Source organism: Varroa jacobsoni, unplaced genomic scaffold, assembly GCF_002532875.2.
Source record: "Varroa jacobsoni isolate VJ856 unplaced genomic scaffold, vjacob_1.0 contig00627, whole genome shotgun sequence".
Classification (NCBI taxonomy): Eukaryota; Metazoa; Arthropoda; class Arachnida; order Mesostigmata; family Varroidae; genus Varroa; species Varroa jacobsoni.
In genome coordinates this window covers 21,475-48,892 of record NW_019214502.1, presented here as the reverse complement: position 1 = coordinate 48,892, position 27,418 = coordinate 21,475, and the positions used below count along the sequence as shown (strand labels likewise).

At 41.8% G+C, this 27,418-nt stretch overlaps 1 protein-coding gene across 8 annotated transcripts in view; it reads left to right on the top strand.

The window, feature by feature from the left end:
* Positions 1-2,765: 2,765 nt before the first annotated feature.
* LOC111271444 (uncharacterized) overlaps positions 2,766-27,418 on the top strand; it is a 45,379-nt gene continuing 20,726 nt past the window's right edge. For 4 of the 8 annotated variants that reach the window (XR_015315321.1, XM_086972925.1, XM_086972924.1 and 1 more), the window contains exon 1: positions 2,780-4,190. The gene's annotated coding sequence lies outside the window, so the exon portion shown is untranslated. Of the gene's footprint in view, positions 4,191-4,641; positions 5,395-14,055; positions 14,519-27,418 lie in introns of those variants that run through there. The other 4 variants (XM_086972922.1, XM_086972927.1, XM_086972926.1 and 1 more) reach the window with 4 other exon arrangements.

Sequence of the window (27,418 nt, the reverse complement as noted above, 5' to 3'; positions counted from 1 at the left end):
AAAAAGGTTTTAAAAGTTTGCATATTTTCGACCAGGCTTATCCCCGTATTGTTAGATAGAAATTTGTTCGAAATCGACGATCGTCTTCATAAAGCTTTGGCCCACAATGGTTGATCCTAGTTTCATAAAAGAAATTAGTTCTATTAAATTTGTCTCGCTATATTGCCTTCGTCTGGATCTGTTTGCTATCAGTGTGGACCCCATCAGCCTTTACCTTCAGTCGACGAGTTCAGTCTTGATAGACAACTTACATAGATACCAACGGTTACCTGTATTGCTTGAGGATGAATAGTACGTTGACTGTTATCCAGAGCACGAGGTGGTTGGTGTCGAACACCGTGTGCTCTGACATGCCAGTTTGTCGCATGTTTGCAGCTAATGATCACGTCAAAGTTATCTTTTGTTGATCTTCGGTTATAATCCAATGGTAAAGTACTTGTTACATACTGTTTGCACACAAAGGTTGCGTTAAATACCGCAAATTTTAAATAAAGATATTACTGTTACAGTAGTGGCATAGTGACAAGCCGCATAACGACATTGCAATGAATCAGTTGTAGGATACCAAACGCCCTGTAAAATAGCTTCAAAAGTAGCATGAATTTATATACACACATACATATACTTTGATGTTGCTTTCAATAATAATGTCGAGTTTCTTAAATCAATTAGCTGAATCAATTATGATATAATTTGAAAACAGTTGCTACCACACAGGTTACTAAGTTCTTTTTATACGTTCCGTTTCAGGAAGATCGAGAAAAACTACGGCCTAATACGGCTGTATATGCATTAGCCTTCGACGCTCGTTCAGGCCTTTAGTTTCTCATCTATGTAGAAGATATGTTGGAGAGAGACTTGCTGCACTAAATGTATAGGTATCATTTTTCAGTAGTACTTGCGACCGGAACTTGCTGTTGCAGTATGAACTGTGGTTTTGTTGATTCGCGTCTATCATCTGAATTTAGAGTTTCTTTAGCATTAGTAGTACCAACGGTGTGACTATAATCCATCCCAGATCTAACAAAAAACTGGCAGAGAGCACAACATTAACTCTAATAAAAGGTAAGACGCTAGGAAATCTTAATGTTGATAAGACATAATTAACTATACAACTATATATATATATATATATATATATGTAATACACAATATAATATATAGTATGATACTTGTGTGCCGATGAGCTTAAGCAGCTTAAATGTATATTCTTCATGACACAAAGTAAATTTCTGTTTTTTCAACTAATCGAGAAATCTTGAGTTTTGTATAAGTATTTAGTCATGACAGTAAGGCGCTTAAAAATGGGTTATAGAGCTATCCTCCAAATAAAGACAAGGCCTTAGGTACAAGCTCCTGTGTGGAATCGACCCATTTTTAATCACTGATGATAACTCGGGTTTAATCGAGATCATTTTCTATGGAGCCGTCGTTTGCAAAAACATATATACATTTGAGCTGCTTAAGCCCATCGGCACACAGAAAAAGAAAATTTAATTATGTTATTATTGTTATTCATATGCTATAACTTGCCTTTGATATCTAAAATATTAAATAATGAGCAAACTGGCAATCCGAAAACTTCGAGGTCATTTAAGAGCGCAAAACTATAAGCATGCAGTAACAGTATTCATAATAGTTAGAACCCTATACTGTTAAATCAAAGTTTTTAGATACATATATATACAAAAAATATATGTAGTCAGTAAACGCTTAGAAATGTTTCAAATTGTTTGCGCATAGCTTTTATAAGTAATCATAGGTAAAAACTATATAGCTGGAAAAGAACTTACTAAAAAAATGTGACAACTGTTTGCGTAGGCAAACTTTCCGTACGGCCTATAGTGAGCATATATTGTTTTGTATATATGCTGCGATCCTAATCGTTACTGTACAGTCGAGTGATACTATCAGGTCAGTCACAGTTCTAGTAATTATAGTTGATTGGTTTTGACATTACTCCTCTACAGACCGATGTATTTTTTATTTGCAACAAACTGTCAAAAAAGGCAGACCTACAGATACATATATATGAACAGACAAAATGTTTCACAATTATTGCGAAGCAAATTCGATCTTTGCTCAATCCTCAATGCGACACGCTACGAATTAGCAAAAAAATGATTTATTGTATTTGAAAGATAAAAGGTAAAGTATAACGAGGTCTTTCATTTGTGCTTATGTTCTTGGTATTCTCAGGAGATTTTTTCAGATAAATTTGTATTCTACTACCTGCATAGCTGCCGCAGCATCCATGACTCGTCGTAGAGTATTGGGATGCGCTCGGTTTTTTTTTGATTTAAGGGTCCACGGAGTTATTCGTTTGACGTATTTGCATATAGTTGTTAGACCTTTATGTCGGCGAGCCTGATAGGTAGAAATAGAATAGCCACACATTGCCTTGTCCGAATTTTTTAAAATTTGTTGTCTCATAAAAATAACTGATAGACGATTCGAAAGATCCCAGCATTTGTAGTGTGTTTCTTCATTGTTTCTCTGTCTCTAATGGACAAAGCTGGTTCGTACCGCCATAGATTGGCACTATTTTCGAAATCTCTGAGTCCATATTTAGCCTACCGGCGACTCCATTGCGGAGGCTTACTTGCTATGTATGACTTGATACGAAGTTTTGCTGTTGGTAGACAAAATTTATGTGAAACAGTGAAATTTCTGTCCACCTTTAAGCCATTTATAATGATTTCCAAGGCCTAATTTTTCTGTTCCATACTATCACTGCGACTTTTCATCTGAAATTGTATATGTTAAAAATCATGTCAATATTATACCATGTTAAGCATAAGGTTAAGAATAAGAACTGTTATAGGGTGACCCTCTAAAGGCATGGGCAAGGCAAACATTTACTGCATTCATTTTTCCTGTATATTAATATTCTTCTGTTATATGTTCGTTACCCTATTTATAAAAGGCCGCGTATCAATGAATAACTAACATATTTTTATAGATTGTTTGTGGTAAAGATTCGTTCTCTGAGGAAATGCCTAACGGCAGTATCGGACGTGAAGGACTGACACGAAGCATTGACTTTGATTCATAAATTGTATTTAGATTGCCTAAAATTTTGCACGTGCGCGCATTCGCATTATTCAAAATCATCCGACTATCTCCCTATTTGTCTATCGCCTACAATATCTGTGCCCCCTGGCGGACCGCCTTCAAAACACCCGGGCACATTACATAGTCAAGTTTGCGTCGCCGTTGTCTCTTGCAGCCGTTCGTTGACCTTGGCAACTAGTAGGGTATTCGACAGCGGGATCCCCACTCTGCATTTGTTTGCCATTTTGTTTGTCCGTTTTTGATGTTGATATCTCGCCTTTTATATGTTAGTAGGTTGGTTATCTTTCTTTCGTCGCCTCGTCTCTCACAGTCGTCACTGTACTTTGGCCATTAACAGTGGTGGCGCTAGTATCGGCCCTGTCGCTGCCGCCATTAGTGCGCACCAGCGCTCGAGCACTGCTGAGTCGATCAACGAACAGGTCGGAGCCGTGCTCATGTTTAGCGAGCGACGGCGGGCAGGATCGTCTGCTTGTTCCCCGCTATTCAGACACATTTTTTCTTCATCTTCACTGCTTTCATAAGAGTCGCTAGTTGTTGGTCAGGGCGAATGGTGTGTGGTGTGTCGGTGTCTGCGCGCCGTCCGTCAGACCGTGTCCCTGTTGGGTGCGCACGACCCAAATCATCGGTGTTGTCTGCATTAGCAGCACAGACAACAGCAGCAGCAGCATTGCTGTGGCCTGCCTCTGGGCTACGGCCGTCGAACGAGCTCAGTAGCAGTGGCAGCGCCAGTAAGCTGTCGGTCGTCGTGTTGTGTGAGTGAACGAGGTGTGAACATCGTTCACCACCGTTTGCTTCGAGATCATGCCCCTGGCCCCCCCGGATAACATCCGCGCCGTTGCGGCCCGGCCAGTAACGCTTCGTCCTTAGATCCCCGGCCACGCTTTTGGAGCTAATCCAGCCAAATTAACTATTACCATAAGCCATTATCTATCGCCCACCACCTTCATCATCATCACTTAGCTGGCTGGCTGGCTAGCTAGCTGGCTGGCTGGCTGGCTGGCTGGCTAGCACATCACCGTCAGCAGCTGGTCGAACTGGCAGCGGCGACGGTGTACGCAGGAAGCAGCAGTAACAACGAGTACAGTCGAACCCACTGCTCCAAGACTTCCGTTCAAGTGAGTACATGCATAGAAATGTGTCTTAGATATATGGTATTATGTGGATAGATGAGTCGCTCTTATGCCATTCAACGAATCCCAGTCAATGTTAGATATTGCAATTGGCAAACCCATCTTCTTATTTGCTTTCTTGCCCGGCTGCCTGTCGGCCTGCACCTCCTCAGATGAACCTGCAAAAGCAGTGGTAGCAGTATAACTAGTGTGTTCTAGGAAAATAGGCGGAAACAAATATATATGGCGCAATAATGACGCAGTTACGAATTCCGCATTGGAAATAGTTTGTCTGTTTATAATAGCAGGCAAAGCTATCAACACCTAATGTGTGATAGGATTAACTCATTTCCTCGCAGAACATGATGAAAGCTACTGCAAACGACTAGAAAGATAAACATTTATTATATTTATGAAATTATACGTTCAGAATCATAGGTAAAAGCAAGGCACTACATGAACCTTTACATCAAATCGTATAGCAGGTTGTTAATGATGCGAGAGAATAGATACAGGCAGGTCGTCTACAGAAATGGCGCTAAGCGCTACAGATCCACTCGTTCTCCAACGAGTGATGGCAGACTGACGACGACTATTTGGCGACAGCGCTCAGTGTAGAAGTACGAGTTCTAGCAACTGCGGCACGGGGCAGTCGATGGTGCGGTCCTGCTGCTGTTATCGGTTGTGGTTGTTGTTGTTGTTGTCGTCGTCGTCGTCGTCGTTAAGCAACGATGCCTCGTGTCGGACCGCCACCAGTGGCCTGTTTTTCCCAACAGTACGCGTAGGGGTTATGTGGCTTCTTCGTCGTAAAGTGAATGAATGTGCGGATGAAGTTCTGCTTCGGCGGACGGACAGAAGGAAGATTAGAAACAAAGATGGATATGAATCCATCGCTCGTGGGGGAGGTTTTGTGCTTATGATCGTGCTTGCCATAGTACCACTGCCACTGAGAATCAACCTAAGAACGAGGTCAGTGTGTATGTGAAGCTACCATTTATTGTGTTTGCTTAATGCTCCATATATATGATTATTGAAACTAGGAAAAAATTTATGGGTGGAAATACTGTTCTGTCTATCCCGAATCCCGTATGAACGAAGTACAGTGCCACTGTGTGCAGTTTGTGCGGTTAAACGAAGAAACGACACGTTTGGATTTCATTTCATTACATTTGGATATGTGAACGTACAGTCGACGCTGATGCGTGTCTGGGTGAGTGCAAGGCAAGATTAGAAAAGCTGGGAGAACTAGGTGGCCGAAATTCGCAACCGAAAATGGCCGACTAGTCCTTTTTGTCACCTGTGTATTATTGGATTATTCTGACGGCAATACTAGAGAGGAAAAAGTGAAGTCTGTTTAGAGAGAAAGAGCCGAAGAGGGTCTGTCTCCGGACCACCTAGAAACATCTTTATGTTACGTTCAGCTGTTGCAAACATATTACAACCTCATCGATGTGACAAGCCATCGCTCGCCGGCTGTTGTCGGGGCATCGTGTTACTTGACTACGGAGTTACAAAACTATCTAAAGCCATCTATCGAAGTAATTGCAGCTATAAGAAGTCCTCTGAGCTACCATCAAGTCGCCTATGATCTCGTCCTAGAGCTCAACTCCTGTTATATTGTGTCTAGTAGCCGACGGTGGTAATCAGAAACGCGGCTATCCATGCCTGTTCGATGTAATTCAGCCTATTGTCGCTCAGCTGAGCGGCCCATCCCGGACGCTACTGTATTCACCGAGCGACATTAGCGAATGCGATCGAACTGACAGGCCATTCATTGTATAGCCCTTCCATTGCGTAGTTCTTCATGCGTGCAACTCCGCCGCACGCGTCAAGGCTGTGCTCCAACATTAGATAGGGGAAGAACAAAACGCGACCGAGAACTGTCTAAATACATATCCATGAGATTTGATATATTTTTTGAGTATAAATGGAACTAATTGTTAACAAAATTGGCTTTACATCTTCCTTCATTTAGCAGTTATAAATTGATACGGGTAAGGGAGGTTTATTATGTGTATGTAGACTGATGGTTATGATGATTTACGATCGACGGATGCGTCCGTCGCCGCTGGCGTCGCAATGGATTTGGCCAAGATATTTATGAATATCTAAGTCACAGTTGTTGGTAGCCTTGAAACGATTCTCATCTTTTTTCTGGTTTCATCAGTTTTGTGTACGCCAACGCAGAAACGCTGCGGCTAGCCTAGTAGCGGACGAAAATGCCAAAATCGTGGCAGCAGGTGGGCCATCGGCGACGCCATTATTCAGTAGGAGATGTAAACCTGCATTGTCGCGTAACGTGCAGTTCTCATCCGTGCTGAAAAAACTGATACCATTATATACAAGCCTTTCACGTTGAAGATTTAGGATCATAATCATAGTTGTCATTTCTAGCTCTCGTTAGCTGGAAGTACAACGTATGCTCACACGGATGCATGTGATACACCTCATCTAGATATATGGTTCAAATGGTCGTGTCAGTTAGCATCTTCAATATAGAAAACGAATATTAAATCGGGCTGAGTCATTACATATATTATTATATAATTAATGATTGCTGATAAATTTGACTTAACGATTATACGGTAACCTTCCACACACCTTTTACTTTTATAGATGGTATGGCGGCACTCGGACAGCGGAAAGTTTCTTATCTGGATTACGGCTGGTCAGACAGTCGCCAAGGTGGTGAAGGTTTGTCCAAACGTGTGAATGCTCATATTTCTTTTCTTGCAAGGTGATTCGCTGGCTTCTGTCCAGCTGCTATCTCGATCGATAATGGCGGCTATGAAACTCACTGAGTCATTCGCTTCGAGACAAAATGCCCGTGGAAAGTGAAAACGACAGCTCCTACTTACACGTGTACATTTCTTTGCCACCCAGTAAAGTCAAAATAGTGCCCTCTATGGCAAAATAATCCCTTTATGCGCCTGCATTGACGCATATAAGGGAATAAAATATATCCATTTTATTGTTATGTGTGAACAAGACCCGGAAAAGAGGTGGAGATTCGAACTGCAGACAACTTCCCGAGCGGTGGCCTGGGGCACTGTTATTGGATGACGTAAGCCAACAGCATCTTTACATCTTTTGCTCAAAGCGGTGCTCTTTAACCAAGTGCAGCACCCGCGTTCGTTGCGGATGTCATTTCCGTTTTCGCCTCGTCAGAGCATCTCAGAATAGCGCATTGCTATTCTGCATTGTTTATTCGTTTAATAGGAAGGTTATGGTATATACCAATCAAATTCAACTTGCTACATCTCACTGGAGCAGCAATATTATGCTGTGAAAAATCTGTAGATGTACGTCGATGGCGTGGTTGCCTTTGGCACAGCTATTCAGCCAGCTATCGATGGAGTAAGTTGACTAGCTTTGGGCACCCTCTTATTAATTGTTATCCTCATTAAAGAGACGGCATTTAAAGTAAAACTGCTGTAACAACGATCGACAGAACCGGCGATGGGCCCCACTAAGCTGGACAATGATGGCTGGGTCCACAGCTACGATTCGATTAGACTAATCGCGCTGATGGTAACAGACGTCTAGTTTGCATTCAGTAAGTTTATGTATTTAACACTGAACGGTGTTAATTCATTCCGTAATACTTTTTTTTATCGGTAGTCACTTTCCTATCGACCCATTGTTGAGCTCATTGTTGCTATGCTAGCAAATCTTTAAGCTGAATTGCTCTAACTAGGTTAAATTGAACCTCTGTAAGCGATGTTTTCAAATGTGTACGAGCTGATATTTCTTGTTTAGCTATTAATGACGTCGGTACTTAAATATTTGCGATACTAGGCACATCCACAGACAGAACGGACATCCTAAAATTGGCCAATGGAGTTTTTTACGCGGATTTTACCGAAAAGAGTTACCGTGCTACAACTCGATACCAGCGGTTCTGCATATGGGTAGTAGAATTATCAACGGGGCCATTATATGCAATCGGGAATATCGTAAAATTCCTTTCAGCAAAAAACATCGCACAATGCAGGTTTGACAAGGTTCATTTTTTCCGAACAGCTCGCCGTTGCCAAGCCAACGCTACCTCGCAGCTATTGTTGTTTCGCCAAAGACTAACCACTTAATATACTGCAGCATGTATGCTTTAAATAGCTAACGAAAATGTTTATTCAGTAAAAAAAATGCGTTATGCAAAGTATCATAAGCAACTAATGTAATTTTTTTAACCGATAATCTGTCCACTACCGGCTTTTGTTGCCGTTCATGTTCTTTGCTTACTATTATATTGCCATTTGCCATGCCTCTTGTTTCTACAGCCGTTTTACCACCGGTAAGCTTTAATAAACATTAAGGTAAACATTACGAAGTGGTTCAACTGGCGGAGTCAAAGCGAACGGGCTGTGGCTATCATAGTAGAATCGTATAGGTGCGGGTTTAGTAGGAGGGCTAGCGACAAACGAAGCTTTTCTTCCTCCGTATTTAATAATGCTTGCCGGTTGGGCTAGCCATCCGCAATTTTTTTTTTAGCATCATCGGCAGCGGCGTTGAACGCCGGCTGTCGCAGCTGTTCGCGCTGGCTGTATTAGAGCACCGGCTGAGCGGATAGAGGTAAATCGAGCGATTGGCGGAACGAAGAAACAAATGCTAGGTCAATAATCGCTCCCATATATCATTGTTGTTGCTGTTGTAAGGACCCTTAGCGTTGTTTTTGCTATTGTCATCGCTTATCGTGGACGAAACGTGATGATTTTGATTGAAACATCTGTTTCTACGACAATAGAAACTACGCAATTCCAGTTTAATATATCGTAAACTGACACAGTGTGGACTTCTTTTATACTAGAATTTACTAAAGCCGGGCCAAATACGGATGTAGACAACTCACAAAGGTAAATTTAACTTGAGAAACTAATTTAGTATAATTTCATTTTGCACAAGTTGGCATTGTGGGAAAACGTTATGCCTTGCACGTGCGGTCCTCCTCCTTTGGAGAAAATCGACAGTCGACCAGCAATGTCTTTGACAGCTCTGTTTATACGATCTCCTTTTCATTGTCCAGTGTTAGCAATCTGTCTGTCTATATAATATACACATAATATACAATAAACCTATATCTATTACGTTTCTGTCAAATCAGTAATCGTTTCGCTGTTTTACCCATAGTAACAACTGTCATAATCTGCCGCTGTTAGCTTAAACGATGATTCAGTGGTGATGTGTCTGGCTAGGCAAGTCAGATATATATATATATATACATATATTATACATATATATATATATATATATATATATACATATATCTGAGTTAGAAACACGTCTTTTTGGTTTTGCTAGCGGCAACAAGTGCGCCATACAGATTTCAGTTATCCAAAATGATTGCTTTTAATACTGTACTCCGTTGTCGTCATTTAACGCAATCATTTGTTGTTCCTCTTTGGTACTTTTTACCCTAATAGATAGATATGTGCTCCACCACAATTATACGTAATAGTATTGTCTTATTCGCCTTAGTTGCTCGGATGATTTAAATTTGTCCTAGTTGCCCCTCTGGCATATATATATATATATATACCATCGATACTAATCTGGAAGTGGCGCTACGATGAGTTTTTCTTGGGTCTTTCGATTACTATGCGCCGCGCGTCCTTTTTCCTGTCGACATGTGGTGGTGGTGCTACTACTGCTGCCGCTGTTCCTGTTGCTTTACGTTCTTTGGACACACCAGCGAATGCCCACGTAATCATCGACTCTCAACTGTCCAACTCTTAACTCGAGTCATGTGGTTTGCACTGCAGTCAGTAATGCTACCGCGGTGAAGCTGCCGCTGTTGCTACCGGCAACACCGCTTCGTAGCATTAAAATCCCATTTCAATATCAAATCAAAGTTTCCCCGGTTGTTCTCCAGCAGTTGGTTCACTTACCTCTGATCTTGACAGCAGCGAGAGCGCTACCATTTCTCGGACATTGGTCAGCCAGAGCGACAGTCTGTTGACAGAGCGTGTTAGAATAATAAACACATAAACACGCACAGATCACCTTCGAACACCACGTAACAGCTCATACAGTCATTGTGGCGTTAGGTTCGAAGTAGCATAAAAGGTTTCATACTCATCGGCAACAAGGCAGACGTCGATAGCTGTTATTGGTGCTGATGCTGCCGTCGATGACCCGATCGATGCACGCTTACCGTCGGACACAAGAAAGCCGCGTGGACCACGCAGCCTCGTCGAAAAGTCTGATTTGTCCGATTGGTCCGTTGGATAGACTCTGTTTGTGTGTGTAAATCGTCCCCGTTTTCGGAATGCAAAGTCTGTTCTATAATTTTAGTTGCTCCCTGGAGTTTGCTATGCGCGGAGAAAAGCGACGTTGCTTGCGGTAAATACACACAGACGTAATGCATTAGAAGAGGTAATATTTTGGTGCGATCTTTCTGGTAGATGGGTTAGAATCATGTAGACCACGTTAAGTAGCGATATTGTAACAGCATATCTGCTGTTAGCGTTTGTACTTTTAGGCTCACCGTAGTCGATGGTAAGTGGTTGACTTGAATCATGTAGTCATCGGGCAAGTTGTTATATAAACTCAGCTGGAAAGAGAAGAATACGTCGGCGGCAATGTTAGATCCGTGGTTAGCAACAAAAAGAGCGACGTACTGAACAGGCGGGCCGTCTGCCAGTGACTGCTAGAGAACCATTCCGATTAGCAGCAACTGCGCTGTTGTTCTGGAATGTTCGTCGGCGGAGACTGATTTAGCTTCTACGAAGAGCGACGATCATAGTGGCCCATTGGTTACTGTAAGTCGCAGCGATGATGAGTCTGGTCATGCCGATCTGAACAGGCACGAGATTTCAGCGATTTATATTCGCCAGCCGTCATGTATAAAAAGCATAATCTCGCACATAGTTTATGTTATCTTTTACATGCGTAATTTTTTCATCTTTCAAACGATCCATCAAAAAAATGCCTCGTCGTACGGATATAATGACGACTTTTTTGGTTGGTGAAACTAATTCTTAAAGAATAAATTGGAAATTTTGGTTTTCTGTATTTACTAAATTTTCGTCTTGCGAGGTACACGCTGATATGTAATCGCTGATTTAGCAGCAAATAAGCTGTTTGTAACGGTTGGAATCTGCGGTTAGCTGATATTAGATCAGTTATCCGTGTGTTTCGTTTGGCTAAAAACTCTTGTTTAATTATGCAAACGAGGAAGACAAACGATTGATTACTTTCCATAGAACAAAGCTATGACATAAATCTACTCAATGTGCTCGAAGCAACGCTAAGTAAAACTTTGTTCAGTGCTAATTCTGTATACTGTTAAAATAGTACAATCTTCCTACTTGTCTCTGTTCGCAACTATTCTTCAACTTGTTCACCAATGTCTTCATATAACGCTAATAAGATACGGTCCCTTTGCATTCAGCTTATTTACTGGATCGCACAGCCAGTGATTAAAGGAATTTTTAGGCTAAAGCTGCTGTTACTTTGAGAAGCTTTGAGCAATTCCATAGACACTATTTCTAGTTTAGCTTGACTCTATACCGTAGACATACACATACACACATATATTGTACAGCGATTTCGATTTTTCTGCTCACATGAGCTCATTTCCAGGTACTTCGACCCGATAGCATTTTGACTTATTGATCGGAGCTTATACACTAAAATGTTCTCTGACTGCAAGTTTGTATACGAATTGCTGATGTGTGTATATTTGAAGGGTGCAGATTATATATATATATGTATAGTCAGCACTCTTACTTATACTACTAAATATATATATATAGATTCCTGGGGGGCCGATATATAGATGACGATGACGTGGTGGTAGTATTACGTACGTAATACAAAAGCCAACAGCGTTTCGACAGCAGACACGTGATGTGCCTGTACTGGAGTTGTATTTGTGGGGGCTAGAAAGTGTTCATTCTTCCCCCGCTCTTCATTGCTTTTTATCCTTCGGCGGCTATAGCAGACGGCCGCTTTAGCCGGAGCAGTGGAATGAAAAAGATCTTTGCGAATTTTATCGATGAATACAGGATAACATGAGCTAGTAATAGAACCGTTTATTCTATGTGCATACGCGTGAAAAAATTTATGTATTGAAACATATGGGACTATAAAACCAGCGCGGATTTCATGAGGGACGGACTTAATTTCCACACTTGTGTGCGTTACACAACTAAACGGCAGATCCAATCGGATAACATTCGATTTTCTTGAAGAACAAGTTGAAATTGTTAGGAAAACCTACTTGTGTCCGCTGCGGCCAACCCTGTTACGGCCTCGTCGTCTCTCCATTACCCCTCCTGCTACAAGCCTGGTTTGTTTTATTGAGCGGAGTCAAGGTCTCAAGCGAGTATCATTTTATTTGGGGTCTACGCAGGGAACAGACAAGGAAAGATGTACTCCGCTACTGCTCTTTCAAAAAAGCAGACAGTGTTGGACTATTTTTTTTGAATTTGTGAGCGCTGTCACAAGTAGCTCACTCACTACCCGGACACGGGACCATACCGTTAGAGAAAGAGATAGCAATCACTGATCAGGCTTATTCGAAACATGCTTCTCGCTTGCGTGTACCGATTTTCTTTCATTATGCTTTATGCTGCTACCGATGCTATCGGTCTAGTATCCTTGAAGTAAATCAGCTATTTGCGGTAGCTGCGTGTGTGTGTGCGGTAGTAAGTGATGCGAGCTGCATCGAATAAGAGCGGAAGCTAGTTCGTGAAGGATTAGTCGAATCAGTATCTAAACTAATGGCTCTGTGTTCGTTTTTTTCGTGGACTGCCTAATTCGATAAAGGCTGCTGGCCGCTAATAATCAATTGATCTTGACGTCGCCTGTGTACAGCTAGTGGAACCGTTAGGGCGAGTGCATGAAAACAAGTTATAGTTTTTCTCTACTTAAATTATGTCAGAATATATTTCTCTGTAGTTATAAGGAAGGAGAAATGATCTATGTGCTGCTTTTGTGGACCTTCTCGCTTTTCTGTGCGTCTATCTGTTTTGTTTTTTTTAGATTGCATCGATACGTCTGTAGGAGCTAGTCCAGCTTTGGTCACAGTAAGGCTTTTATAGTGGCATTAGCGTGTATGTATCTATGCCGGCATGTTTCTAACGAGATCGTGTCGCTTGTAGTAAATCGCCTTTGGTAGTAACCTCCAGGTTTCGAATTTTAAGTCCAGTGTCGCCGTTAGGCAATGCCTCAGACTATGAGGTAGTAACCCATAACCACCTGTAACCAACTTGGCCATTTGTACTGAATTTCTTTTAGAGGGCTGAATATCAGTGCTATCCTTTGAAAAAAAATCAGATGTTCAATCCTAGACCACACGCTCATTTCATGTATGTTCACTTTTTATCGTTGGCCGGTTGTGATATTATGCCCATTTGTATTTACAGGTAGAATTTGCAAGAGCTTCGCATTTTATGGATAATATACTACGTCAAAGAAAAAATCATGACCACTGCTACGAGGCAAATGTTTCACCAGAACGCGTTCGCATTGCGTTTCAATTTGTGGTATTATTGATAAATGTGAAATACGCTTAAGCGCAAGCTACACGTCATAAGCGATTGTTTTTTGTCTGGCTTTTTTCATAGGTCACTCTCGCCTTAGATTCTGTGTTAATTTTCGATGGTGACCTGTCCCTACAGGAATTTGCCCTTGTTTTGTTTCCATTTGTCATGTTGTTACTTCACGTAGTTATATTTCACTCGTGTTGGCCAAAAGCTTGTTACCTTGCTGATCTAATTATAGCATTTTTAGCGTTAGATTTTACGTCACACCGGTGTTAGTCGATTGCGCGAGAAATCTTCTTTTTTCCTACCTTTATCTTCTTTTTCTACGTTAGTATCACTAACCGCTATCATCACTACTTACTACTACTGTAATTCTTCTACAGGTTTACGAACCGTTCCATTTGTTGTCTGTTGCTGACAAGACTTTGTAGCCACTGCCAGATAAGTCTTGGTCGTATTGTTTGGAGCAATGGGAAGTCAGCTGCAGGTATCGGTCGACTGCGGACAACAGCAAACGATGGATGAAAAAGTCCGAGCTAAAAGCGAGAAATGTAGAAGGGGCAGACGAGAGTTGGTGGATAGAAGCGAAGCAAAACCGCAAATGACTGCAGTAGTAGTTGTAGCAGAAACAGGCAAACTGAAAATTAAGAGCAAATGTCGACTACAACTATAGGTAGCAACCCAGTTACCCACTAACACCGCTGCACACCAGCATCTGCGGCACATTTTGTTACGGGACGTCTGGTACGATGCCGTCAGCGGTTGCTGCTTCTGTTTGCAGTCACACTACGTGCTAACGGGCTGACAGACAAGCGATAACGTAAAAGAACAACAACGGCAACCGTGGTAAGCCAGCATTATCAGCATCAGCAGCGCCATTATAATCATCTATTTGAAACCGTTACTTTTGCCTGTTAACGTAAGCAAACCGTTATTTGTATCGTGCCCAGCAGAAGACGCTCAGAGTCTACTGTTTGTGTCTATTTTAGCACGGAGTCTAATGTTTTGGCTCACTGATAGTGGTGGAAGTAGTTTTTTTCACTGCTTGCCTCCCCTCCCTTCTTAGTCGTCTATCCGGGGGGAGGGGGAGCTGATAAAATCGGAAGGTTTAACGTGATATTTCCTTACTTCTCTATTTTATTTTTATTTCTCTTGTTACGTCGCTTCAATTGGCGGCTTGTTGGGTGACCAACGCGCTGCTTTGGGCGGACGTTATTGCCATCTCAATGCAGACATCAGTGAATAGCATTATGTTCTATAGCGGGTAAACGTTGATGATTGTTATAGATGCAATCGGTGCAATTGACTACTGTATTTGTGAGTCAGCATTTCTGCTGTCACTTTTGCTGCTTTTCAAGACGATTTTTGGGGATAAAGAGAGGTTTGCCACAGGGAAAAGGGGCCAGAAGGGAGGGACGAATGTGGTGGCCGAAAAGTCTTCGGCCGGCCACGTTTCGACAGGGCAGAGATTACCTAAAATGCCTCCATCCTCGCCATGGCTCAAAGTGACGGATGCTCCACTACGTCCGCGCCTATCCTAAGCTGTTGCTGCTGTCATCCTAGTGTGCTAAGGGACATCCATTTCGTGTGTAATGGCTTCTGCTGCCGCGCACTTCAAGCTGTTTTTTTTTTTAACATCCTGATACTCTGCACTAAACAGCAGAAGCAGCTAAAGAACAAGAGACACCGAGAAAGAGAACGTTAGGAACAAACATGAGAGCCTGTGACGCGCGATGGAACGACCATAGCACGGGAGATTCGGGACGACTGACGAAGAAAAAAGTAAAAAGGAAGCCAGACAAATTCTGTTCGACGAACGCAAACTACCGACTGACGAGCAATCAGTCAGTCAGTCAGACAGACAAACGGATTTGTCGACACTTAAGAAATAAAAATCAACCAGGTGTTGGCTGGTTTCAACTGTGTATGATTGCGGTATCGCGTCCCACCAATAAATGCACCTGAACACCGGAACAGATAGTTGCAATCTTTTCATGTAAATGCAGATGGCATAGGCGAAGAGAGACATTTGGCGTTTCATGTATGCGACCGTAGACAGTAGCAACAGCGGTATCAAACAACAGTTCGAGCAAGAACAGAATTGCAACTATCACCAATTTCCTACAGTGAGTTTGACGGAGAAATGTTGCCCCATACAACGACGACAATCATATTAATAATCGAGATCGTATTCCTGCTGTGGTTGTGCGTGTTCCGAATGCGATTCAAATTCAGAATATTCTTTAAGCGTAATTTATGGAGGCACTTCACGAAACTAACTCGAAACACCGAAACGCGAATCTGTTACGAGAATTCGAGATGTTAACATATGGCTTTACAAAAGTGCTGCAGACGCTTATGTACGCGTGATCAGCTACGATATTCCAGTAGCTTTGACTATATATAAATGAATTTAAGCATGCCTTAGGCATTTTCTCGCATGGCCGTCAACGGCACGTTATTTAATATTTAGCTTCGTCTCACCTTACCAACGAGTGAAGGAGATAGAAAGGTACAGCCATCTGAGCGAAGCGTTGGCAATCTAAAATTATGTAAAATGTGACACGTCACTTAGAAGCAGAGCAGGATGACAGAACGTTCATCGATGCTATTAGTGCTCTAAATGTGCTAGTGTAATGGTACCTACTATGAGAAACAGCGTCTGGCACCATGCTTTAATTGTGGAACAAAGTTCGAATAAATAAGGGAGGCAAAATACGCTACGAAGAAATATCACGGGTCCGTCTGAGCATGCTTGTCGCGCTTGACAACAAGTAACCTTAGAAGTAGTGTATAAAAAGCTTGAATTCATAAAAATAGGTTAAGCTAAATTCACATCGCACGTGATATTTGTATTACCTAGAATACAACATAAATGCAAACGATTAATCGCTCTTAAAACAGTTATGGCTTAGCAGAGAAATCTAATGCTCATCAATCTCATAAACCAGGGCAAGTCGTGTAAATGCTATGTTTAAGGATATCAGATCGGATGCGTTGATGCTGTCTTACAATTTAACTATGGCGGTCTACCATACCCGGTCGACCCGTACCAAAATGAACATGCATGAAAAGGTGGTCGATAAATGCAAACATCACGAAACCGCGAGAAAATAATGCGAGAAACAATATCCTTCTCGACTGAGCCATTGCTAACAGCTGAGGCTAGAGGTAGAAGATCTGATGCGATATTTTAGTGCCGCAATGCTGCCACCTTAATTTGCGAGTACTGTTATGCCATCGGGTGTATGCCTGAACGTGTATCGTAATGACGTCAGTTATGTTCGGGTTACTAGAAGCTTTACTACTCTGTTGCAAGCATGGCAGGACGCCGAGCGACTGGACGGCGAGCAAAGGTCTTTGAAGGGAGCCGAACAGGTCGTGCTGTTCTCGAACCAAGGTCTGTCTGCTTGAATAATGAAATATTAATTGAGGTGAGCAAATTGGGTGTTCGATGTAAGATAGCGTATGAAGAGAGAAATTTTACACGTTGACAATGTTGCTGTGGCTCAACGTTTGGCGACGACAGATTGCGGACAAAATTTGTCTTTCAAACAGGGGCTGATGTCCGCTAAATCACGAGATAATACTAATAGTAATAGTGATCATCATCAATAGAGATACATATATATATATATACAAGTGAAATTGATCATGAGAACAACAGCACAGCAAGAACTGGTGTAAAGTCGAAAAGGTTATAAAACAACCATTGAATCATATGGAATTGCTTTGGATTTACGACTTTATTGGCCAAAGGGGGTATTGCCTTCATATAATAAGGTTAAAGCTAGTTAGTATTTGTGTAAGCAAATGCAAAGTCAGGTGAGAACGCGACGAATACTCGTCAACGAAAGAAAAAACAGCAAAAATATATACAATATCAGCTACAATTGGCAAGCCGTCAGCACGAGACGTGCAACTGAAAGTCAGCAAAAAAAAGAAGTACCGAAACTTCCTCTGCTGAAGTATCGTGTTATTGGTAAAAACGATGGTAGTGCAAGCGCTGGTTGAGGGCGGGAAAGTGAAGATAACAAACATGAACAGTAATTGAAACTACTTGCTGCAATAGCGGCTACAGCCATTTTCACATAAGCAACTGGTAGAAGCGAATTCAACCGGCCACCTTAACATAGTTGTAATAGTAGTTAAGAACTTGCGAGGCTGTTGCTTAAGTGCTGTCGTCGTAACTCCGTCGGAAACTGCAATCATCCGGTAGCTAATACCGTGCCGTTTTTATACTTCACTCAGCCAAAAACTCGCTTTGAATCATCATCACGGGTATCGCGATTAATAATACTGCATACACCACTCAAATGACTTCGACAGTCATCGATGATGTTGCATTATTTGGTGTATGTGTGCGTGAGCGCGCACGGACGCACGCACGCACGCACGCAGGCACGCAGAGTCAGCGTAACGGTTCCACAAACAGCGCAATCGTGAGCTACCACTTACTCGCCTTTTGATTGTTAGATGGAACGTATTGCATTCTAACGTAAGAAAATCACGTTAGAAAGACGTCACAAGGTGGCGTTGTAGCTAACCACAATCGACAAACATTAGCAGACTATTCGCCACAATCACTTCGTAGTTACCCAATGTCCCAGCCGCTCGCTGTTAGATAGCTATAACTAGTGGGTGAACTAACGAATAACAGCTAATAAAAGGTCTCACAAACTACATATAAACACAGAGCAAGGTTGCTAGTAACAATACAACTATGACTAACCATCGCTTCTTAGGTAGTGAGTACCACCTGTGTGGGTCTTTGAAGACGATGTCTTAGCTTTGTGGCAATGGGACAGGAAAGGACAGTGGAACTGCGTCGGTAGAATGCACAGCCGTATGACAAAGTGGTTGCTTGTCTAAAGGAAGGTGAACTGCAGGACGTTTTGATGGAGAACAGTGGTCACAGGTGATCGATAGAACTGGGATTTGCGGCTTCTTACTGCTGCTACTACAACAACAAAAACAATTGAGGATTGGTTCATATACAGTCTGTACCTTACGTTATGGTCGCTTATCCGAAGTACTTCAATAATTGGTATCACAATGCATCAACATATCATATGTTGAACTTCGTAACGCCTTTAGGTGCTCCCTAAAGTGTGTCGATGGGTGATAGATCGATCTTATTCAGGCCAATGATTAGGATCATACGGGGTCTACACATTTCGAATTTGATTTGTCAGTAGATAGTTGTCTTAAGGAATCATTAACGTCGTTAACGTTATAACAACCCAGACCCGCTGTATAGACAAGCAAGTGCAAATGGTCTTCGTAGCAGAAAAACGTTGGAGATTACAGTGCAGGGCCCGTACACTCTGTATGATTCACTCTACTGCATCTGTTTCTCTAACCCGTTGTCGACCTTGGTTCAGTCCGGCCCGCACTAGAAACCGCATATTCTGTTTTTGCTCGGTTTAAATTTTTTTTATTCCACTGTTTTTATTTCACGTACACGCAGCTTGGTATCTTCGAATAAAAATCAGCCACAAATGATCGGGGATTCCGTTATTGAAGCTTGTCAGCACATTGTTTGTGGATACTTTCGATTTTTCGCTCCATGAAGGAAGCAAGTCGCTTACACCGCAAGCGGCCTAGCAAACATTAAATGGATGTGAGAACCCTTAATGACGTTTAGTGTGCTATAGCAGTGTTTCGTAACGCGTTTTTAGTTATCTGACTGACGAGTTAAATTCGTAGGTGTAAGGGCCTCTGTCTGTGGATGACGATTGTAATCGAATGCTACCTATCGAACTGAGACTAATGTCCTATACAGAATGGTTAATTAAGCAATAACAAACAAATTTTTAGAATACATCTTATTTTCAATAAGACATACGATTTTATGACATCGTACAGCAGCAGCAGCAGATGCTTCAAAATATTTATCTAAATCTTCATATTTACTTTACTCTAATAATAAGTTTAAGTATAAAGATAGACTTATATAGCGAATGCAGTTGTTCTTTAGAGCATCGGAGTACTTTATTTTGAAGTACTCCGATGCTCTAAAGAACAACTAATGCTTCCGATATCTTAACCACTGAATTTATAGTATTTTCCTTCGAATCCGCTAAATGCCAATCATAACAAGCAGCTTGCTAATTACTAGAAAGCCTGGTGAGGCCAAACGACTACAGAACGTTATACCATACCAAGTCTTAGGTTTTTATCGTAAAACGTTGGAGGATTATATTCATTTGTCTGACACGAATAACTTTTAGTACTGAAGAATTGTCATACATGCTTTAAGTTCGACGATTGAATTATCTTCTAGATTAATTGTTACTTTTGTGAGAGCTTGAGACGCTGCAGGCGTCACGAGTCTACTGTTACAGTGTAATTACCAAGTAGCTGTAGGGAGTTCTATAGCGAACGATGACTCCGCTTAGTTTGATAACGAAGAAGGGAAAAGAAAGAGTTTAATGGTATTTTTAAGTTGGACGCGCACCGTTCTGATCAACAAGAATTAGGCGAAGAAAAGCATCATTAGACAAACGAAGCAAGTGAACGCTTATGAATAGCGACGTCATCGGATGTCTTTAGGGTATTAGATTAGCTAGGTTAATGTTCTCAACGTGCACGAATTCTCGACGGATGGTCCTTGTTAGCTACCGGGATTACGGGACATGAATAGAACTATAGCCCGTCCTATCCAACAAACTTGTCCTATTAGACCAAACAATCACAGTATGTATAAGATTAATATGACTGCACAATTGCAAAACTCAACGTCTATAAGAACAGTTGAGATGTCGCGGTAAAGCTTTCTGTTTAGGCGTCGGCAATGTTATGTGTTAGGTCCGAATCAAAGTAAATTATAGGGGTAGTCTAGGTGAGAGTACGAGCAGTAAGTAACGCATTTTCAGTTATGAGCGTCAGGAGAGACAAAGTTCTACTTTTTAATGCATTGCCGTACGTCGACGATTAGGTAACAACGGACAGTCAATATATATTATTATACTCGCTCGTTTTAGGCTTTCATTGTATTCTGTGCACTGGGTAAAAAAAATTTCGATAAAAGGGTGTACTGAGCACTCGTCTTTGGCTATTTATGCTGGATCGGTAATAGACGAGTATAGAAGCGATTATTGGTAATAGCGCTGTAAACAACGCTGGGCTGGTTACAAAAATATATCCGAGGTTACTTTTCAGCTACGAGTATATCAAGCTATAGTACGCATTCTCCTATACCTGCTACCACACCGAACCAAGTAATGCTGCACCATTTCAGCTTTTGTTGCCGCCGCCCCTTAGTACCAGTAACGCGTTCGTTTAGTGAGGGGTTGACGCCGACCTTGACGGCGCAAGACCGCGTTTTTGCTTTTTTTTTTGTTCTTATAAACAAGTGAGCGAACATTCTATGCGTACGTGAAAGACCCATCTGCTCAATAACAATATGATACGTATGAGAAGATGCGTTCTCGCTAATATATGATTCTACACCACGATAAGACAGTAAAATGACTAGAACTGAACAACATAACCTCCAACCTAAGTAGTAATTAGTGAATAAAATTACATATTATTTATGTCGTAATAATATCATCTGAAGAACTTTCTTGAGCTCTTGAGATAAGGTGTATATGACAATCAAACAACAATTGCTTCACAATTATAAATTAATCTTTAATCAGCATCATTGATCGTTAGATAATATTATAATGTAGGACAGCATATGAATTTTCTGTAGGGTTACTTAAAGCCAGATTATTTCTGCTTAAAGCATACGTGCATATTTGTTTTTGCTACTTTCTCCTGTGTGATAGACATAATAATCAAGCTACTATTACATTAGTTGGCTTTGTTACTATGACAGTTTTCAATTGGAATGCATCCATTAACGCTCTATTTAACAATGTCGATGTAGGTTGCCGCCCAACTATATTTCAGTTACGAGTTACTTTCGTCCATATGGTAATAACATGATGACGCCAGTGTTCTACAGCTGGTAAATAAATTTCTATTGGACTTTGATTCATCTGTCTGATGAATTGCAGGACTGCTGCAACTGAAGTTGGTACATTCCCCTAAGCTTGTAAAGCATATCGTTTTGTCTAATGCCAATATATACCATACGATTCATCGCTATCGTCGTGATACCGAATTCCCTTATTATTTATGCCTAAGAGGAAGCATAGACCAAGCGCTGGAGAATCAGCTGGCCATGACGTAAAGTGATGTTACGTAAGTAGCGCGTCCAGTGTGTGTTCGATGTGGGTCTTTTCATCGAGATCAAATCAACACATGCTTTACTTAAACCATCACATATCGCTTTGAAGTATGACTGCGTTTCGGTCAAATCATCGTGTCCAAATGCGCTTACTTGCGTATGACAAAAAGGGTTCACGGATACAACGGAGTGATCCTGCATCCTATTTTGTCGTTGTTGAATAGACAGTTTCTTTGTTGATAAATTCCTGTTGTGCTTAGGACGAAATGGTCTTATTTTTTTTTTATAGATTCTATCGAAGGTAGCGGAGAACAGAATAACGTACGACGGCAAAGCGGGAATGGCGCATGAGAAATAAAGAGATCCAGTGCTAAACAAACAGCTGCTCATTAGGGTATTCGCGTGTGTTTGGGTGTATGTTTGTGTGCGAAGACCTTGAGGCAAGGTTACGGCCATTGAGAACTACAGCAGGGCGTCTACGGTATTCGCGGTTCTTGCTAACGGTAGTAGTGATAGTAGTCGAAGCTGTTGCTGCAAGTGGATGATTCACAGTAACTGACAGAGCGATCCAACTATGGTCATAGCTGAGAGGCGCGTCTCGTCCACCAACCCACGTCCGCCTATTCGCTAACCGGCCCGGCATGCTGCATCTTCCCAATGACGTTGAACGTTGGGTATTATTTGCGCGAACGCGAACTTAATTATGTATTGTACTTTAGCGGTCAGAGTCGAAACACTAACGCTTATGACTTAACAGAAGCGTAAAGCCATCTGAGGTGACTGCTCTTGTATGATGATGACAATCGCAGCTGAACTGTTAGCTCTTGTTGGATTTGCTAGCTGCCGTATTAAATCATTGTGTGCTTTTCTTAACTACTAGAAAATAATAGCGATTCTTACTTGTTAGTCGCACCCTGCCTATGTTTAAAAAGTTTAAATTGAGACGAGAAAAAAGCGACACACAAGGAAGCTTTGGTTGAACATGCGGTTAGTTCTGCACAATTAATAATTGAGGCGGATTGAATAGGAACTTGAAAACTTTGTTTGGTACGCCCGTGCTTGTTAAACAGCAGGAAGCAAGTGTATGATGCACTAAGTTAACACGGTTCTAATGCTAACAGATGGCGTCATTTGTTACCACTGTATACCGATGTTCATTCGTAGCTACTAGCTTCTGAATGTGCGGCGCTTATTACATACAAGCCGTTGGCGCCATGGTGCCAGGGGTATACTCGTGTTTTGTATGTATATTCGCAATTATGCCAGAAGCTTTCCTGCTTTACATTTTGTAATGCATATATACTTTTCTAGATACAGATCCGTAACTAGCATTACCGTACCTTCTCGAGAAAAATAATCTTGTCATTTGTTGTGGTTGACTTCTGCTGATGCGGTGATACCTGAATATCGGTTGTCCAACCTCAAACGTTCTGTGCAAATATAATCGAGGAATTAAACAAACGCAGTTGACGAGTAGAAAAAAAAGCTGAGTCGCATACGGCGTAATTCACGCGTCCTATGGCACTCAGGCTATCAGGTATGTATAAAGCGCAGCTGACTGCCGCCAGTACAGTGCGATCGAGCCTCGTTTCTCCGTGTAACTTACCGCCATCGTCACCATCAGCACCGTCGCTACTAGCGTTACCCGCCCCTACTACAGCGATGTCACAGAGGAAAGGGGCATGCTAGTCAGTCCCAACAGATAGCTAATGAGCAGAAATGGTGGTGAAGAACGAAGAAACAGGGCTTCTTGTCTGCTTGAAGTCTGCCTGTCTGAAGGGTCGGCGGCCAACTGCTCACGATCTGCTTTGATTCGTCAGCAGCCGCAGTAGTGGCAGCACCATGAATCTACGAACGCCGTTGAAGAGAAGCAGTCAAACGTTGCGGAACACAGCTTTTGCGCGCACAGCAAACGCTCAAGCCGTGGCTACGTGACAGTAGAATGCTGCTTGGTTGGCGGGAAAGCCTTATTTCGGTCATGGATATCGTTAAGCTTTATCATTGCGTTGGATAGAAAAGTGCCCCAATTGTTGTGCCTGTTGATGGCTGGAATTCAGGTTGGTATCGAAGGTTCGATTTCATTTACACAGAGGCTGTGCGTCCATGTGATGCTGTAGAGACAGTAGGAATACTGAATAATCATTATACAATTATGTCCCTTAGTTTCACGTTTATTGGTTAACTCTTGCCTTGTTGCTCATACACTCTCCATGTGTTGAAGTTCGCTATGACGAAAACTCAGGCTTAAAGGTTGGATAAATATCGTACAAACTTTGGCCGGTTGACGGAACTCCAGTGATAAGAACGCATATAGTATAGTTTTTCCGTAGCATTTTAATCCGCGATTAATGGTATAATAAAACATTGGTATTAACGTTATCTAGTACAGACCACGACTAACGTTTTTCTCGAGAAAACCATGCTTTTAGAGGTGGAAGGCAATAGGATTACTATGCAGTGACCCGACCGTTTGTGTAAAAAATCAATCGTTTTTATGCGTACTGTACAGCTGTCACGTGTTAGTATTATAGCTTTTCTCACCTTAAGGTGCTAGTTCACTGAGAAAGACGAGCCATTTGTATTGCTCTTCCAAAATTGCGCTTTGCGATCTTTAGAAGCGCGGATTCATCTTTACTGCAAAGGTTGAGATCACTAATATTGAGTAAACGGTAGGGTGAATGCGAACTACGACTGAAGGCGTTTTCGGTTGTGTCTCGCATCTTCAAAGTTTGTTTCCATTACATAGATTCTATTACGTAACGCCTCAACAGCGTCTACAGATTCCATATGATCTATGATTCTTTTCTGAAATCGTATCGTAATGCTTTGTTGTAGGATGCGCGCTTCGCATCCGTTGAGGTTACCGAAACGTTGCGCTACAAGTGCCACTTACGCAGCTCTGAATTGTAGGTTTGAACTAGGATATTCCCATGCGGATAGATCATCTCAGCCTTTACTTTAATCTACAGATTGCTTCTAGACAGGGAAACCGATCAAGCGTCAGTTCTACTATGAAGCTGTTCTGTAACTTCCTAAAAAGCTGGGATGAATGAACACTCGAATTGGTTTCTAAGTCCAATTAGTTCCATAATGCTAATAGAACGCTTCAAAGGTATGTACACGGCGATGAGCACCATCCCATGGACTGTCCTCATATGCTGATGCGTGGGATACACGATACGCAAATCGCCGTGGGCGGCGTTACTCTGAAATAACTCCAGTCGATCTTAACTGCAATAGTAAACACTCTTTCGAGTGCAGCTGACACGTCCCCTGATGGACAAGCCTGTTCAATGCCTACTTCAGTATGAACGTCTGCTGATGCCTAAATGTCGTGCCTAAAGAAAAGGCGATCCGCACGATTCATTTCCTCAGAGGGCGATTGCAAGAAAAAGGTGATGGTTGTGCTGCTGCTGCTGCAAGCTTTATTCTCGTATTATCACATCGTGCCTGACTAAGTTTGAAAAAGCCCGTTCACGTATTCTAAATGAATTGCACAAATTCCGGACAGACCGCTTCACCACTACATGACTTCAGTATGTGACATACTACTTCAAGAGGTACACTGCGTCTATCGTCGATCAAAACAGTCAGTTGCCATTTGATATGGCGCCCTGAAAGCGGATTTTAGTAGAACCTATACAATGCGCAGTCTGTCACAACATCCTGCATCTGATTAAAGCTAGTTTACAAAAAAACTTCATTAGCATAAACAATGAAGTAGCTGAACTTAAACCGTTCGTCGGGTCTACTGGCGTGATAACTTGAGTCCATCGCCTTCCTCTCAGCTGTTGAGTGATCTACGCTTCTGTGTTCAAAATATAAAGGGTGATTTATGCTGACGATCTTATTACCTTTGAAAAACGTTTGCTTCATGTCCAACAAACTCTTGCAAGGCTCCCGTTACACATAGATGAAGCGGAACTGGTGATCAATATGGATAAGACAGAAGCCATGGTTTTGCCGTGAAGGCCACGTCGCTGTTATTAACACGCTCCGTATAGATCGAACAGCTTTGAAGTACGTGACCAGCATTAGGTGTGTGATTTTACCTATGAACGGCCAAAGCTGTGCCGAGCACATTACGGATAAAGCGCAATAAGCGATGGCAGCGAGTGTGGGTATATAAAATTCGAAATTAGAACGGCCCAGCTAGATTTCTATAGACTCGCGTGGAAACACCGGTTAATAATGCAACTCGAAAAGCACGAACGAATTAAACCTGCGCGGAAAAGCAAGACGACGGAAATCAATCCCGCCTTAAGGGGTATGAAGGGCGATGATCAGTGAATGAAGCCTGGCAAGGGGCATCCATAATTAATCTACACATACCTAGGCGTTTCACTGCATCCTACATGGGACATGATAATTTTATTTGTCAAACATTACGTGTGTATGTATGAATTATGGTGAAAAATGTTTCAGGCACCATACAGCGTCATGTGTTGCGGTACCTTTGCTGAACAATATTTCTGACCAGGCATATGAATTTATTTACTTCATACATTTATAAAACACAGTTGTTCTTTTGGCAAAGCTTACCGTTATGGTCGAGCATGGTTTTTGTGGCATCTTCATGCGCCCTCGCTTTCTGTGCGCTATACACTGAGAGTAAGCGTTATATCTGGTACCAGTAGTAATCATATGATTGTGACGTTTTACTAGGCTATCAAGCGTAGGACCGGTAGAAACCGTCTGGCATTGCCAGCCGCGGCCGTTGCAAGTGATGTGTTGCAGCTGCTGACACATTATTACCAATTTATACATAGTTACTGGTGGTGATGACGGTACGATCACGGGTTTTGACTGCTGAACGCTTAATTTCGTCAGATTCATCATCGACATCAGGAACTCCCATCGTTCGTTCGCTCGCTGTGATGACTCGATTTCTTTTTGGTTGTCAAAACGTGTCACGAAACAGTCATCCCGTTTTTTTCTGACATCTTCCCCTGCTCGCCCCTTTCGCGTAGTTGTGCTTTCCCAATAAATAGAAAAAGTTCAAATGGCTACAATGATTTAGTTGAGAAAATGGCCGCAGAAGTGCTAAACTGTCGATTTTCAGTTCCATTTAACAGAGATTAGCGAAAGCGAGCCCAGATAAGTCGAAAAGACAAATACGTGCAAATAAAATGCACGACTGTTTCCTCGTGACGATTACTATCAATAATCATGAGGAAAATGGCAAATAGTTAACGCATATCAGGTATTGTAATTGTAGTAGTCGTAAGAACTATAATTTGTTCATTAAGAAAAATTTCACAGAACTTAATGTTGGGAAAACCGTTTCCCCGTTATGGAGAGAATGGATTTGTTGTTTGTTTGGAAAAAAGTCGAGATATTTTTGTGTCAAAAGGCTATACGTTCACGTTTTTTTTGTGCACTGTTTTTCTCTAGTTCAGTGTAGTCGAAGTTGAAATTGTACGTTCGATGAAGTGGCAACTATGCTTGATCCGTCCTCCTACCGTGATTCGAAAGCTATAGCAGCGATGATTAACCACACGGTATAGGACTAATCCATAGGAATTGATTGTTTAGTAAATTAGATTTAACCACAATGACGGAAT